Raw genomic sequence first — 16,238 nt, forward strand, 5'->3', positions numbered from 1 at the left:
ACTCTATCTCTAAATAAAATATAAAAAGGGCTGGGGATGTGGCTCAGTGGTTAAGGGCCTCTGGGTTCAATTCCCAGTACAAAAAAAATGATGAAAATAAATGAAATAGATACATGTAAGTGGAAAACAATAATGTTATTAAATGTCCAAAGTGAGACACAGATTCAATTCAATCCCTATCAAAGTACCAATGATATTTTTCACAGAAATAGAAAAAAAATCCCCAAATTCATATGGAATCATAACAGACTCTGAATAACCAAAGTAATCTCTAGAAAAAGGAATAAAGCTGGAGACATCATACCACCTGACTTCAAAATATGTTATAAAGCTACGGTGACTAAAACAATATGGTATTGACGTTGAAACAGAAACCAGTGAAACAGAATGGACAACCCAGAAATAAATTCATGCTTTTACAGTCAAGAAAACTACTCCATTTACATTCAACAGAGATGCCAAGAACACACAATGGGGAAATGATAGTCTCTTTTTAAGTGATGTTGGGACAATAGAATATTCACATGCAGAAAAATAAAATTAGACCTTTGTTTCAGTCCATTTTCTGAGGCTGAGTACTTTATAAAGAAAAGGGTTTTATTGAGGTCATAGTTTTGGCAGTTGAAAGTCTGAGATTAGACAGCCTCAATTGTTTGGTGTCTAGTGAGGGCTTCATGGTGAATGGCATCACAATAATGGGAGTGAATGCAGGAAAGGCCACATAGTGAGAATGGAAATCAGAGATATTCAAGGGCCAGACTTGTTCTTTTTGCCCCTGCTTCTTTCCCTTTCCTTCTCCTCCTCCCTTCTCTTGGTTCTCTGCTTCTACTCTACTGATCTCCCTTCTATTTTTGTGGGGATCCCTTTTTTATTCCTTTAATCTCTATATCTTCTACATATGAGAGAAAACATTTGACTCTAAACTTTCTAAGTCTGGCTTATTTTACTCAGCATGATATCTAATTCCATCCATTTTCCAGGAAATAGCATAATTTCATTTTTCTTTATGATAGATATAACTCTGTTGTGTATATATCACATTTTCTTTAACTTTTTATCTATTGACAGGCACCTAGGCTGGTTCCATAACTTGGCTATTGTGTATTGTGCTGCTATAAATTTTGGAATGCATGTATCACCATAGTATGCTGATTTTAGTTCTTTTACATAAAGGCCAAGGAGTGGGAGAGCTGGGTTTCATGGTGGTTCCATTCCTATTACTGTTTCTTTCTTATAATGCACTAATGAATCTGCCAAGAAAAAAATCAAGAAAACTACTCCATTCATAATAGTCTCAAAGAAATAAAATACTTAGGAATAAATTTATATGGGAGAATAAAAAAACTCAGAATAGCCAAAGAAATCCTAAGCAGCAAGAGCAAGGCTGGAGGCATCACAATATCTGAACAGTACTAACAAAAACATGATATTAGCATAAAAATACATACAAAGAACAATGGAATAGATTGGAATACACAGAGATACACCCACATTACTTAAAACCATCTGATCCTTGACTACGTACCAAAAGCTTCCATTAGAGAAAAGCTAGTCTTTTAACAAATGATGCTGGGAAAACTGCAGATCCACATGTAGAAGAATGAGACTACATCCCCATGTTTCACTTTGCACATATGTCAACTCAAAGTGGATCAAAGACTTAGGAATTAGAATAGAAACTTTGCAACTACTAGAAAAAAATCACAAGTTCAACACTCCAACATATTGGCACAGCCACTAACTTGCTTAATAAGACTCCTAAAACTCAATAAATAAAACCAAGAATCAATAAGTGGGATGACATTAAATCAAAAAGCTTCTGCAAAGCAAATAAAATTATTAAGAACATGAAGAGAAAGCATACAGAGTGGGAAAAAATTCTTGCCAACTCTCCTCTGGCAGGTAACTAATAACCAGAATATATAAAGAACTTAACAAATTTAACACTAGAAAAATTAATAACTGGGCTGGGGTTGTAGCTCAGTGGTAGAGTGCTTACCTGGCACACGTGAGGCACCAGTTCAATCCTCAGCACCACAAAAAAATTAATTAATAAAACAAAGGTATTATATCCATCTGCAACTAAAAAATTAATTGATTAATTTTAAAAAAAGTTAATAACCCACTCAATAAATGGTGAAAAGATCTAAAGAGACATTTCTCAAAAGAAGAAATATAAGTGACCAATAAATATATGCAAAAATGTTCAACATCCTTACCAGTCAGGTAGATGCAAATCAAAACTGCACATTCTTACTCTTTTTACAGTAACTTAACTATCTTAAGAACTAATCGGAGTTCAAAAAAATACATTAATCCCTCTAAGGGAAGCATCCCCAATGATCTAATAACCTTCCTCCAGGCTCTACTTAAAAGATTTCACTACTGCCCAACATGGCCACCTGGTTGTCTAAGCTTCCAGCACGCTAACCCTTTTGGAACACACAAAAAACATAACCAAACCAAAGCATTTGCCCTCACCCCCAAAGTGCACATCCTTCTTACTATGCAAAATATAACTATTCCTTCTGCAATTGTTCCACACTCTCAACTATTCCAACAAAAGCTCAAGACCAAAGTCACATCTAAGACTCAGGCAAAACTTTTTCCACCTCTGAGTCTATACGATCAAAACCAACTTATCTGCTCCCAATATGCAGTTATGGGACAGAGATAGGATAAACATTCTTATCCCAAAATGGATGAATACGGAAGTAGAAGGGAATGACCATCCCAAAGCAAGAACTGAACCAAGCAGGGAAGTTCCAAGTCTGGCATCATACACACACTGTGGTAGTGGATGGGTCCCCAAAGTTTTGAGAATCCCCACTCCCACACTTTTGCTTGCTGCAGCCCATTCGGTTGCTCTTTTCCAAGGCTGATTTTGCATGCTGCTGGTGGCTCTACCTTTCTGGTGTCTCAAGAGCAATGATCCCACTCCCATGACTCCACTAAGCAAGCATTCTTAGTGGATAATCTCTGACCTTGTAGCAGGCCTTAGCCAGGAGTTCCAAGCTATCTTTTAAAATCTTGGTGAAAGCTACTATGACCATATAGCTCTTACATTCTGTGAATCTGCAGAAACAGCACCAAGATTTTTTATTTCCTCCCTTTAGAGAAGTAGCATGAGCCATGCCTGGGGACTGATAGAAACAACCACAGAATGCTTTTCCAGGAAAGAGAGAGCAAAATACCAAGGTGTCCCTGGGCAGTGAGCCTATAGAGGACTCCAGCCCTGTTTCCCAGAATATTTATCTTCTTCTAGGACTCTGTTCTGAGAGTGGAAGAGGTGGCCTTGTACATTTCTGTGATACCTTCCAGGCCTCTTTCCCATTGTCCTCATGCAATGGGCTTGCATCTGATAGAGTAAAGCAAATAATTCCTGGGCCACACACACTCACACATTTTTTCCCTCACTCTTTCCCTGGTGAGGCCACAGATTTTCCAAGTCTTTCTGCTCTGCTTCTTTTCCCTCTAAAATCATGCTGAAAACAGTCAGAAGCATCTGAGAAGACCCTTTTATATTTTATTTAGAAATTTCTTTTATAAGATACAGTAGTTCATCACTTTCAAATTCAGCCTTCCATAAAACTCTACGGAATAGACACAGCTCATCCAAGTTCTGTGCAATGGTGTCACAAATGTGGCCTTTACTCCAGTTTCTAATAGGACTCTCACTTCCATCTGAGACCGGTTCCCTAGTCTCCTAACCTTTTGAGCCCTCATGAGAATGGTCTATAAGCTTCACTTATAGCATCTTAGGATATTTCTAGCTCGATCCTCCAAACTCCTCCAACCTAGAATACAAAATTATTCTGATTATACTATAATGGTGAATATGTGGCATTGTAAATTTTTCAAAACCATCCACCTGTAGAAAACACTTTGCTTAATCCAGATGCAAATTAAAACACGTGAACTACCAGTACACACTCACTAGAAAGTGACTATGCAAACTATGGACTTTTGTTAATAATACCATTTCTATATCAGTTCATCAGTTGCAACAAACATATCACATTAATTCAAGCTGTTGATAGGGGAATCAACGGAGTCAGTATATTAGGTAATTCTCTGGACATTCCATTCATTTTTTGTAAATCTAAAACTGTTTTGAAATAAAACTTATTAATTTTCTTAAAAGGACTGCAATATCAAGTGCTGGTGAGGAATATTGATGGTTTCATGTAAAATTAGACATTTACTTCATGTATAACCCAAAAATTCTTCTCCTACATATTTACTCAGTAAAAATGAAAAATATATGTGCAAATAAAAACCTGTGCCAGAATATCTATAAAAGCATTATAATATTATTTATAATAGCCAAAAAGTGGAAATAAATCAAATATAAATAAATGGACAGCTTGTATCTCTGGATAGATAAGCTACTCAGCAACATTACAAAGCAAACACACATGAATCTTAGAAGTAAGACACAAAAGTCTACATGTTTATGATCCCATTTATGTGATACAATAATAGAAACAAAACTTTAAGGACAGAAAAAAGGTCAATGGTTGCCTGTGATTGTAGATGGGAGAAAAGATATGACTACAAAGGGGTTCTAGGAAAATTTTTAAAGTGAGGTAAATTTTCTCTGTATTGTGGAGGTGGTGATAGTGGATCATATATATGTACTTGCCAAAACTATGACTATACACTTGCAAAAGGTAAATTTTGTTTTATGCCAATTAAATGTTAATAAAGAGCCAACTTAAAAATAAAAGATGGCTAGGAATATGCCCATTATGTAATTAATAACATTATAATCCTCTATTAAGGGTTGTAAAAATAGACTTGAATACATGACAAGACACAATATTTCTGTATCAAAGAGATGCCAGTTCTTCTCCAAATCACTCTAAAGACTCAATATGATTCAAAAAGGCCAACATTACATTCTTGGAATTTGACAATCTTATTCTAAATTTAAGATGAGACAGCTAAGGGTCAAAATAATCAAGATAATTTAAAAAGAACAAAAAAAATGCCATGGCTGTGGATTCAAGCAAAGAGTAAACAATAACTTGAACTTACTAGTATTGAGTTTCATTAAAAAGCATTCATAGAGCTGGGTGTAGTGGTGTACACCTGTCATCCCGCAGCTTGGGAGGCTGAGGCAGGAGGATGGGGAGTTCAAAGCCAGCCTCAGCAACTTAGTGAGGTCCTAAGCAACTCAGTAAGACCCTGTCTCTAAATAAAATATTATAAAGGGAGGCTGGGGATGTGGCTCAGTGGTAGACTGACCCTGAGTTCAATCCCCAGTACCAAAAAAAGCATCCATACATAAAATAACACATGTGTACACAAAAGGATTAATGGGAGATAATGAATAGATATGAATAGACTCAAGCATGTATAGAAATGAGACAACAATATAGAGTTTGCATTCTAAGTGGCTGTGTATATGTGGTATTCAAGCATGTATTTTACATAGAAAAATAATCCATATCTTACATTACATATAAGAATAAAGTCCAGATGGATTAAATAACTAAATGTAAAGAAAAAAATGAAACTATTCAAAAGAAATTTGGAGAGCACCTTTTAGGATCATGAGATAAGGAATACTTCCCAAACATGATACAAAATGCACGATTAATTAAAGAAAAGATAGATCAACTTCACATCAAAATTTAAACTTTCCATATGATAAAGAATCCCATAAACAAAGTAGAAAACCAAATAACATACTAAAAGCACATGGATTTAACATTTCAGAGGCCAACGATTAGTATCTAGAATATATAAAGAACCCTTGCAAATCAGAAAAAAAAAAGTATAGCAACAGAAAATTAAGCAAACATGGGTGGTTCTGAATGTTGTATTTTGGAGTCTGGGGCTAGACACAAAGGAAGTTAAACTTTATGTAAGGTTTTATTTATATTAAAACATATGAAGCAAAAAGGACACAATGCTTACAACAGTCCATTCTAAGTGATGTATTTGGTCATTGATTTAGTCACTTCTCTGGGTTTCTTTCTAAATATTTTTTAAAAATTAAAAACAATAAGGGGCTGGGGATGTGGCTCAAGCGGTAGCGCGCTCGCCTGGCATGCGTGCGGCCTGGGTTCGATCCTCAGCACCACATACCAACAAAGATGTTGTGTCCGCCGAGAACTAAAAAATAAATATTAAAAATTCTCTCTCTCTCTCTCTCTCTCTCTCTCTCTCTCTCTCTCTCTCTCTCTCTCTCTCTCTCTCCTCTCTCAAAAAAAACAATAAAAATAAACTTGTAAGCCATAAATTTGTAATAGCAAATTTGAGCAAAGTGAAGCAATAGAAGCTAAAATTGCTGATACTAATTTCCCTGTATACCAGCTATATCAATTAGTAGAAATAATGATAAAAAGAGCTTCTTCACAAAATTAAAAGCATAAAACAGATGATACTACTTATATACTCAACACAGACAAATAGAAGCTTAGCAAGACCACACAGCTAACAAGAAGAAGAACTGAGGTAATAGAAGTTATTCAAAAGCCACAATAATATTTAAGCTTTGTAACTAGGAGAAAAATAGACAGACTAAAATAAACAGAAAATAGATAAATCCCCAAAAGAACCTACTATATATAACAATTTATATGTGTTATATAATAGTGGGGAAAAATGAATTATTCAATATTTGGTGTTGTGAAACAATTGAAGGGGAAAACAACTTAAAAAATTACCTCACACCTCACAGTAAAATAAAATTCCAGAGGGATTAAGCCTAACCAATAAAAACTAAAACAAAATACATTCAAGCACTTATCCAACTTTGAATGAAGAAGAACTTCATAAACATGAATTCATCAGAAGAAAATACTAATGAAAAGATGGATATAATTACATAAAAATTAATATTTATCTACATACCTCTTAATTTAAATGCAAACATGGAAAATATTTTCCACACATGGAACAAAACAAAGGTCTAATATCTACTAAACGTACTACTATCCATACAAATGAATAAAAAACATAAAATTCTAAGTAGAAAAAATGTACAAGGGCTATGAACAGATGTTCAATAAAAGGAAGTAAAAGTGGTTAATAAATATAACAAAGTGTTCACATTCACTATAACAAAAGAAACATATATTAAAACAATACTATGGGTACAATGGACACATCTCTCCTGCCAACAACTCAGGAGGCTGAGGGAGGAGGATTGCAATATTGAGGCCAGCCTCAGCAACTTGGTGAGACCCTGTCTCAAAATAAAAAATAAAAAATGAAAAGTGCTGGAGATGTAGCTCAGTAGTGGAGTGCCCCTGAGTGCAATCCCCAGTACCACAAACACATACAAAATGAGATAACAGTTTGCCCCTTTCTGATTGGCAAAGGCTTTTAAAGAAACGCAACAGCCAGTACTGGTATAGGCATATGAGGAAAAATTGTCTTGATATATATATATATATATATATATATATATATATATATATATATATATATATATATATATATATATATATATATGGGATAATTTCACATATATATCAAGAGCCTTTAAAAGTTAATACTTTTAGGCCTCATAATGGCTTTTACTTAAAAAGCCATCTTAATAATACAATAAATATGAAGTGATGATCTACAATATGTTATTTTTCTAGGCACTAAGGGAAACAACACTAGACAATGAATAAGTAAAGTGTCTGTTAGGTGATGATACAGAACAATAGAGGGGAAAAAACAAAAAATAAAAAAGGAACATTATAGGAGACCTCAAAAAGGTAATAATTGAAAAAATAACTTTAAGAGGTGAAGCTCAAAGAACAAAGATTTATGTATAAAGATATATATTGCTGGGCTATTCTCAGTAACACAAAATTGAAAATAATTTGAACAACCAATATCAGATCTGTCAAGTCATTATGGTATAAATTATATAACTGAAAATTATTCACCTGTTAAAATTGTTTGAAGGCTGCTTAATGATGTGTAAAAATGCTCTCAATATAATATTAATGGAAAAGCAGATATAAAATAGTACATATAAGGTGTGATCCTAATTATGTAAACATGGAAACACATCTGGAAAGAAATATTGCAAGTTATCTCTGGCCTAGGGATTTAAAAGTGATTTGTGTTAACTTCTCTTCATTTTCCAGATTTTCTATAACAAGTCTATTTTATTTTTATAAGCAGAAAAAAATAAAGGTAGATGTTACTGTCAAGGTAGATTGAAAAATGTGCAAAAGGGTTTTTGTTTATTTGTTTAAATGGAGGTGCTGACCAGCCATGTCTTGAGTACTGGATTCAGGTTGGTCATCACACAGGAAGAGTGATACTGAAAACTGAGTGTCTGCTACTAGAAAGTACCCAAAACTACACGCTATATAATCTGAAAGACTGGGAATATATAGGCTAGAGGAAAGGTTCAAAGAACAGCAAACCATCTTCACGTATTTCAATGTCTGTCACAGTGAAGGGAAATAGAAATTACTCAGCATTGGAGTTGCCACAAGAAGTGAGACCCACAGGTTGGATTCAGAAGACAGATTTCAGGTCAATGTGAAGAATAACTTGCTGACAAACACAGCTGTTTATTATCAGGTAGTATTAAACAACCTTTCCTGGAACCATTCACACTGAAAATAGGTGAGCATATGTATTCGTTGATAAGACTGCCATTACATGACCCTGCCATTTCTGAGTTCCTCTTGTACTATTTTGAAAGTTATTTTATGCTATGATCACTGACATAATTCCATCTCTGTCCACATCCCCTTCTTTTCAGAAAAAAATCTGTGATATTTGTTCCTTCTAAGAAATCATTTTTAAAGTGAAAAGTACCTTCAAAATATATATTCTGAAGCTTTTCATTCTTTTTTCTGTGTATAGTGAGGAGACATGCTGTGTACAGACATCAGTACCTTTAAAATCATGTTTTAAATACAATTTTTCTATTATCAACCAGTATTCTCTTTTACCATATATCTCTCCCCTTCAAGAAAAAGATTGCCTGGACCATTACTTTTCAGCAAATGAGATAACAACCCCACTTGTATTTCACAGTGTCCTTTATTCTCAGGGGCTTTATTTTCAAAGTTGCAGTTGTGGAAACATCACCTAAAAGCCAGGTTTACTAGAGATTTTAGAATATAGTCAGTTCTTTCCTTAGCTCTCTGTCACAATTTCAGTCATCTCAGGAATGCAAGAACAAAGAGGCTTTCCTGTGATCTCTTCCAAAATCTCTGAATACTTCTACCAAAGCGAGTAACCTTCCTAATTGTGTATAAAATTCTTATGTTTCTTAAATAAGTGACCAAACTTGAACTGCCTGCAGAGGACCATAAGAATGCAGTACAGAACAGAGCATAAACCATAAAACCCTTATAAATCATCTGGGTCTATTCCAACCTCTCTCATTCTATATACATGGAAACTGAGTCTCACACAAGACAAGTGATCTGTCATAGGAATTTAAATCAGTAGCCAAGTCAAAAGAAGAATCTAAACCAGGCTATGAGAATTCCATTTTACAAGGAATTTTTAATATACAATTATTCATAAAAAATGCTTTCTCTTGTCAGGTGCTTCTTTCTATAAATTGCTGATGCAGAAAGTTAAGGGATATGGGGAGGGTGCTGGCTTATTGAGAGTTTCAGTTAAGCTACTAACATGTCACCCAATTTTCAAGTAAGCTTGTGCTTCTGTGGACCTGAACCTGGGGGGAATCTTTACCTTCCTTTGGTATTACAGCATTATCATCTGCCAGACATCTGCAAAACAGATAGCCATCATCCAACTTAACTGTTAGTAAGCACTGTGAGCATTAGAGTGGGAAGAACTGCTCCCAATTGGGTGTCATTTGTCAATACTCAACTCTGCTGCAAAATCCCATAATGGTGACAACACCTTCCTTCTGAAAGCAGTACATTTTCCCCTACACAAGAGTCACAATTCATGACATTATAGCTTAATGTTTTATAAAATAATATCTAGCTCCCCATCTAAACCCTAAGCCCCAAGATCACAACAATCATATCTATTTTGTTCACCATTATATTTTACATACCTAGAAAAAGGTATGTAATCAGTAAATATTTGTCCAAAAAAAGACACTCTTGGCACTTTTATGTTACTGTACTTTTCTAATTTCCCATGCACATCTCTGACCTTTTTTCTTTTGTCGCCTTCACACAGGTTTATTTTTCTCCCCTATATCCCAAAATAAGGATTCTCCAAAGTAGTAGATGACTTATTTGAGAAGAGCTCCAATCCAACATTTTCAACTGTACTCAGTACCTCTTGCTGGACTATAGCAGTCACAAGCAACCTATGTGAATTTAGGCAAATGAAGTCACTCGCCCCCTCAGGATCATTTTGCACATGCATAAAAGACTTCACCTATCGTACCAAACATTTCTCACACACTGTATTTCACAATACACAATTGGCCTCTGCCTAGAATACCTTTCCCATCCCCCAATTCTGCATGCCCCAAATTTGTCTAATCTTCAAACATTAGTTCAAATGCCACTTCCAGGAAGCTTTGATCTCCTTGCAGCCCTCAGCCTTGTGGATGTGGATCTCATCTTACTAGTACTATAGTTGTTTGTGTATTTCTTCTTCCTCATACTTGACTGTGTCACTTTGGTGGATGAAAGCTATTTCTAGTCATTCTGTATCTTCCCACATTGTCTTTGGATTATAGCAGGCATTCAGTGACCTTACACTTACTGGATTCTGCTTAGACCCTATCAACCATCCTGCCTAAAAGCCATTTAATCAGTCCCCCAGGCTTCTGGAATAAAGAACTGAAATTCTTAAAGTGGACCACCAGAAACACTAACTTTTGTGCACTTTCTCAAATTCTCTATGCTTCTCTCATGTCAGGGCCCTTGTACATGCTCCTTCTTCCAACTAGATATCTGAGACACCACCTCCACTCCAATGTCATACATTGTACTCAGCCTCAGTGATACTTTCTCAGTGGAACTTTGCTTAAACCCCAGGCTGGGACAGTTTCCTTTGTTATATATTTCCATAGCCCCCACCCTCATCCTTTTACTTTCATAGCATTTGTCATTGAGAGAAGTGACATGTTTGTGTTATGATTAATAGCCTCTTCCCCCATAGAACTAGAAGCCTCAAACAAGAAGGGACCATGCTCATTTGTCCCACATTTGCATCCTGTACACAGTGCCTACCCACATCACTAAATAAATTGATAGTAATAGATACATAAGAATTGAATGATTGAATTGATGAATGTCTGAGTTAAGTGTAAAGACTTGGGGCTTGGTGTGTGCAAAATCTTTGTCTGGCTTCCTAAAATCCCTTCAAAGTCTAACTGGGATGGCAGGTCCACCAGAAATTGATAAAATAGGATGAATACTGTCTCCCCAGTGCCAGAAAGAAACCAAAATCACCATTTTTAGTGAATGTCTGGCCCCATAAGTAATACCAAATGATTCATGCATTCATTTAGCAAACATTTATTAAGCACCTACTCCATACCATACAATAGACAAGGGGCTGATATTGTAATAAACTGAATTGATAGTCTTTTATTTGCTTTGAATATATAGATCTAGGACTGTAATTCACAGACATTATAAAGAAGCTAAGTGTTTGATTTTTTTTCCTTTGTAGCAGTCACAAAATCTGAATAATGCTACTTGTAAAGATATTAACTTCTCCATCAAAGGAGGTACTGAATCTGAGACTGAAAGATCATCTGGTGAAGGCAATTTAGAAATTATAGCCAGGGCTAATTTGGGTATCTTAAATTAGGTGGGCAAGTATCCTAGACTAGAGCTGCTTAAAGTATGGTCCACAGATCAGTGCCTATCTGCAAGCTTTATTACCAGGCTGTAAAGATCTAAGTGTAGAAATTGAAAGTAAGTACTTGGAAAATGCTATAGCAATTAAAAAAATTTTTATGTGTTTTGAATCTAATAATAAAAACGTTGGCTTGAGTTGTGTATGTCTTCCCTCATATTTTCTAGTAATTCGTAATTAATTTTTTTTACTAAAGTAACAGTCTCACAATTGCAGGGAGGTGGATCTGGTCCTTTACCAAGACAGTTTGACAAGCACTACACTAGTGCATTACTACTTGAACTGTGATAAGTGGACCAGCAGTTTGGGGGATCACCTGGGAGCTTATTAAAATGCCAAAGCTCAGACTTCACCCTAGGCCTCCTGAATCAGAATGACCCTTTTGACAAAATCTCAAGGGATATTTTTGCACATCTAAGTTTAAGAAGCACTATCCTAGATGACTTCTGAAGCCCTTTATAACCCTAAGGTCTGTGATTTATTTCAAATAGAGAATATTAGAGCTGAAAGGCCCCTGGAGATACAGTCTATCTCATCATTTTATAGTTGGAGAAGCTGAGGCTCATGGAAGAGAAGCCATGTGTCCAAAGTAGTGGCAAATTGCCAGAGTCAGGAAAGGAACCAGATTGGCTAACACCCAGGCCAGTGATCCACTCCCTCACACTACTTGCTCACTTCTTTTCCACATAATCCCACATTATACCTGAGATTTTCTGATAGAACTGTTTTTCTTCTACCTTCCACATCCTGTATGAACCTTGAATCACCATCATTTCAAATATCTCCTCTGTGATAATTGCCATTAATCCCACCTCTGAAATCTTCTCACATGGCTATCATCTAGCTACTATGGCATTCTGGGGATTTAGAAAAACTAGTACCAACTGATTCCTGGGCTTTAGAAATACAGTAGACCTTCTTTGTTTCCAGCAGCCCAGTTGACACCAGATAGTAAGCTCTTCCAAGGATGAGAACATACACTATCAGGACTGTTTCAGAAAGCTCGGTTTGTAGTTGACAGGCAAGTGGGATATTAAGCCACATTAATAAAAGTCCAGTCTCCATAACAAGGTAAATGATGACACTTCACTTTGTGGTCTTTTCAGACCTGACTCTTGAGGGGGAAGCACAACTGCTATCTTCAAATAACTAAAGAATGTTATTAAGAAAAACCATTTTTTTTTCAAGATAGTCCCAATGAACCAATGGCTAGAAGTTTCAGGGAGACAGATTTTGGCTTATAATGGAGATTACTTTCTGAAAACCAGAGTTACTCAAAGATACAAAGAGCTACCTAATGAGCTCTATGTCACTGCAGGGAATTCAAATAGAAATCAGTCAACAAATTGGATGCTTAAGACAAATTCAAGAACTGAGAGGAGAAGTAAAGCTTAATGATTTTGAGGGATCCTTCCAGTTCCAAGGTTTTAGTATTCTAAATGTTCAGTACAGGATGACTCCAAGCTCTCAAGAAATAAAAGCAGGATCTTCATAAATGGCACAGTTTAAAGCTGGATGTGAGATGGATGTGGAAAGTGAAGTCTTTCTAGGCATCATTTGCAAAGGAAAGTTAGCAGACCTGGGGAAGCCTTTCAGGCAGCCCCTTCAGGAAGCCCAGGTGACTTTTAGCAGCACATAAGCCAGTCACCTGCCCTATTTCAAGTTCCTGCTCCTCTCAACAAAGGCCAGGCCATTACTTTTCAAACAATCTTGCCAAGTGACATGATTTCCATTGTGCCTATACTTGCCTAATAGATAAAGGTGCAAATTTCTCCCCAAGGAAGCAGTAGGGCTTGATGGATAAGTTCATTAGTTCTGGGACCAAGTTACTTATGATTAAACTCTTGATTGGGACACTTACTACCCTGGGATTTTGAACAAGTTACTTAACCTCTGTGTGCCTCGGCTTTCTCATCAGTAAACCACAAATAATAGTGTCTGCTTCCATAGGGTTGATGTATGAATTTAATGAGAAAATACACATTAAATCCTCAGTCCAAGATCTAAAATATGTTAAACACTCAAAAATGTTAGTGGTTACTATTATTGATGCTATAATTACTATCATGGGCATGGCAGTGCCACTAACTCAACAAACCCCTATCAAGCAATCAGAGCCCTTCCTCTACCAGTTCAGAGGGGTTACAACAGCTTCAGACAACCAGAACCTGCTGACCCTCAATAATCCATACTATTCACATCGGGAATCCTGCCTCCTCACCCGTTGTCTCCACAGCCAACAGCCACCCCTCCCCCAGTCCTCCTGCCTGTGCCATCAGCGCCACAGTCAGAGGAGCAGTAAACTGGGAAGGCAGCTCAAGTCAAACCATCAGGTGTTTCCTCCCTCCCAAGGACACAGCTGGACCTAAGATGATGTCCACCAGTGAGAAGGGATGGGAAATCTGAATGCCTGGTCTAGACTGTTAGCTCAACTACCTGGGCAGCAGGGCTTCCCTCAAGGAAGCAAGAGAATCCTCCCAAGTTTGTGGAGGAACTCAGGCCCAACCCCACAGTGAGTCTCTTAAAGGAATGGGGAAGGTCTCTACCTGCCTCAAAGGAAGCAGTTATTTACAACTTTCTACTCACTTGCATACAGGGGAGGTAATGGAGAAAGGGGCTACATGGTCTCCTCCTTCCTTCTCATTTCCAGCAGCCAGATGCAGCTGCAGAGAAAGAGTTAAAGGAGGGAGGAAGCTCCAGCCATTACCCCATCCTCGGTGCCTAGGGCTGTCTGGGGGGTCATGACAGTGCTGTCTGTTCTGCCTAGGGGCCACTCTGTGGCTTTCTGCAGCAGCTGCGGGGGCCCCCCAAGCAATTTGCAAGGTCAATGCTGACCTGCTTCCAAAGAAGAACAAAACAATTCACTGACAATGAAGCAAATCGCGCGTACACCACCACATCTCAAACCCCCCCCCCCCGCCCCCTGTCCCCAAACCAGATTTTATCCCAGTTCCTCCCTGCCCAGATGCTGTCTCTGGGCTTCCACCAGCCCCACTGGGGAACCCAGGATAGCATCACAGCTGCAGAGCATGTCTCGCCTCCCCGACCAACCCAAGGAGACTCTCAGTACGGGGGAGATGCTATCGCTAAAGGAGACCTGAGCTTGGGGGAGGGGGAAAAGGAGGAACATCTATGTCTCTTACCGAGCGCCACAGTCACTTTTCCGAAGCAGAGAGGAAAGAAGGATGAACGAACTGAAACAAGTTGGAGGTTGAGCCCCGACAGAGCTCACCTTCTTCTTCTCTTTCTCTGGGTCTCTCTCCTGGTCTCTCTCTCGGTCTGTCTCTCTGGTTTGCTCGCTAGCTTGCGCGCGCTCACGCTCTCCCTCTCTCCCTCCCTCCGTCTCTCCCTCCCTTTCTCTCTCTCTCTCTCTCTCTCTCTCTCTCTCTCTCTCTCTCTCTCTCTCTCTCTCTCTCCCCCCTCTCTCTCTGTCAGTCCCTCCCTCCTCTCCTCCCCTCCCCTTTCCCTTCCCCCTTTGCTGGCTTAGGGTTCACCACTGCCTGGAGCTGAGCACGAGGCTGTGCTGGGCTCCGAATGCAAAGCTGCAAAGCTTTAGGTCTGTGGTTGTTGTAAGAAAGACTAAAGTAGTATTTTATTCTTTAAGGTTTCCAGCAGAGAAATAGAGGGAAGCTCAGAGATAAGGGGAGGAGCAGGGAAGCAAGGAGAAGAGAAAGAGCAAAAGGGTAAGAGCGAAGAGGAGGATAAAGGAAGTATGGATTACCGTGGCTGGTGTGTGATGCTTACTTGCTGCTCCAAGACAGAAGAGTGAGCTTCCTCCCTTTCTTTCTGTCTCCTTTACATCCCTATGGGCGTGCCTTCTAACCCAGGCTCCAAATAAAGGTTTGACAATCCTGTCTGCTCAGATTCTATCTCCGAAGATAATAAAGAGCTAAAAGATTGTACATCAAAGGGAATGTCATTCACACTCCACGAAGAAGAAAGAGTTCAGCCACATTGATCCCCTAATGACCTAACTTCCACCCCACCCCCTACAAGTAGGAGTGTGGACCCAATTCAAAACTGTCAGCTAGAGCTTCCCTCTACAAAAGACACACAAACAGCAGAACCACGGGATTTCCTTTCAGAATATTCTGAAGGGAACATAGATATATGTAAGTATGTGAGCCTACACATGAGTTTGCACAAGGGGAAGAGGAGACAGAGAAGGAAAGTGAATCGATTGACTCAGACATGAAAGAACTGTAATTCCATTGGGGCAAAAGAACAAACAACCTGGGGACATTACTGTAAAAATACAACATAGGGTGGAAAGAGACTCACACAAAGACTAAAATAAAGGAACTTAGGTTTGAGTCTGGCCTCTGAAAATTACTGTGTTGCCTTGGATGGGTCAATTCTTCAATCTAGCACTTATTATCCTTGGTGGCTAATTTAATGGGGATGGAAGTACATGATTGTAAAGAATCATTTCATATCCAGCAATCTGGAAACTAAAGACA

General features: G+C 37.9%; 1 protein-coding gene across 1 annotated transcript in view; it reads right to left on the reverse strand.

Annotated features, from left to right (window-relative positions):
- GABRA3 (gamma-aminobutyric acid type A receptor subunit alpha3) overlaps positions 1 to 15,043 on the reverse strand; it is a 228,760-nt gene extending 213,717 nt beyond the window's left edge. Inside the window, exon 1 of the mRNA XM_081277644.1 lies at positions 14,922 to 15,043. The gene's annotated coding sequence lies outside the window, so the exon portion shown is untranslated. The remainder of the gene's footprint in view (positions 1 to 14,921) is intronic.
- Between the last annotated feature and the right edge of the window lie 1,195 nt (positions 15,044 to 16,238).

The sequence above is a fragment of the Spermophilus citellus genome (genome assembly GCF_964194105.1).
Source record: "Spermophilus citellus genome assembly, chromosome: X".
In the NCBI taxonomy this organism is placed as follows: Eukaryota; Metazoa; Chordata; class Mammalia; order Rodentia; family Sciuridae; genus Spermophilus; species Spermophilus citellus.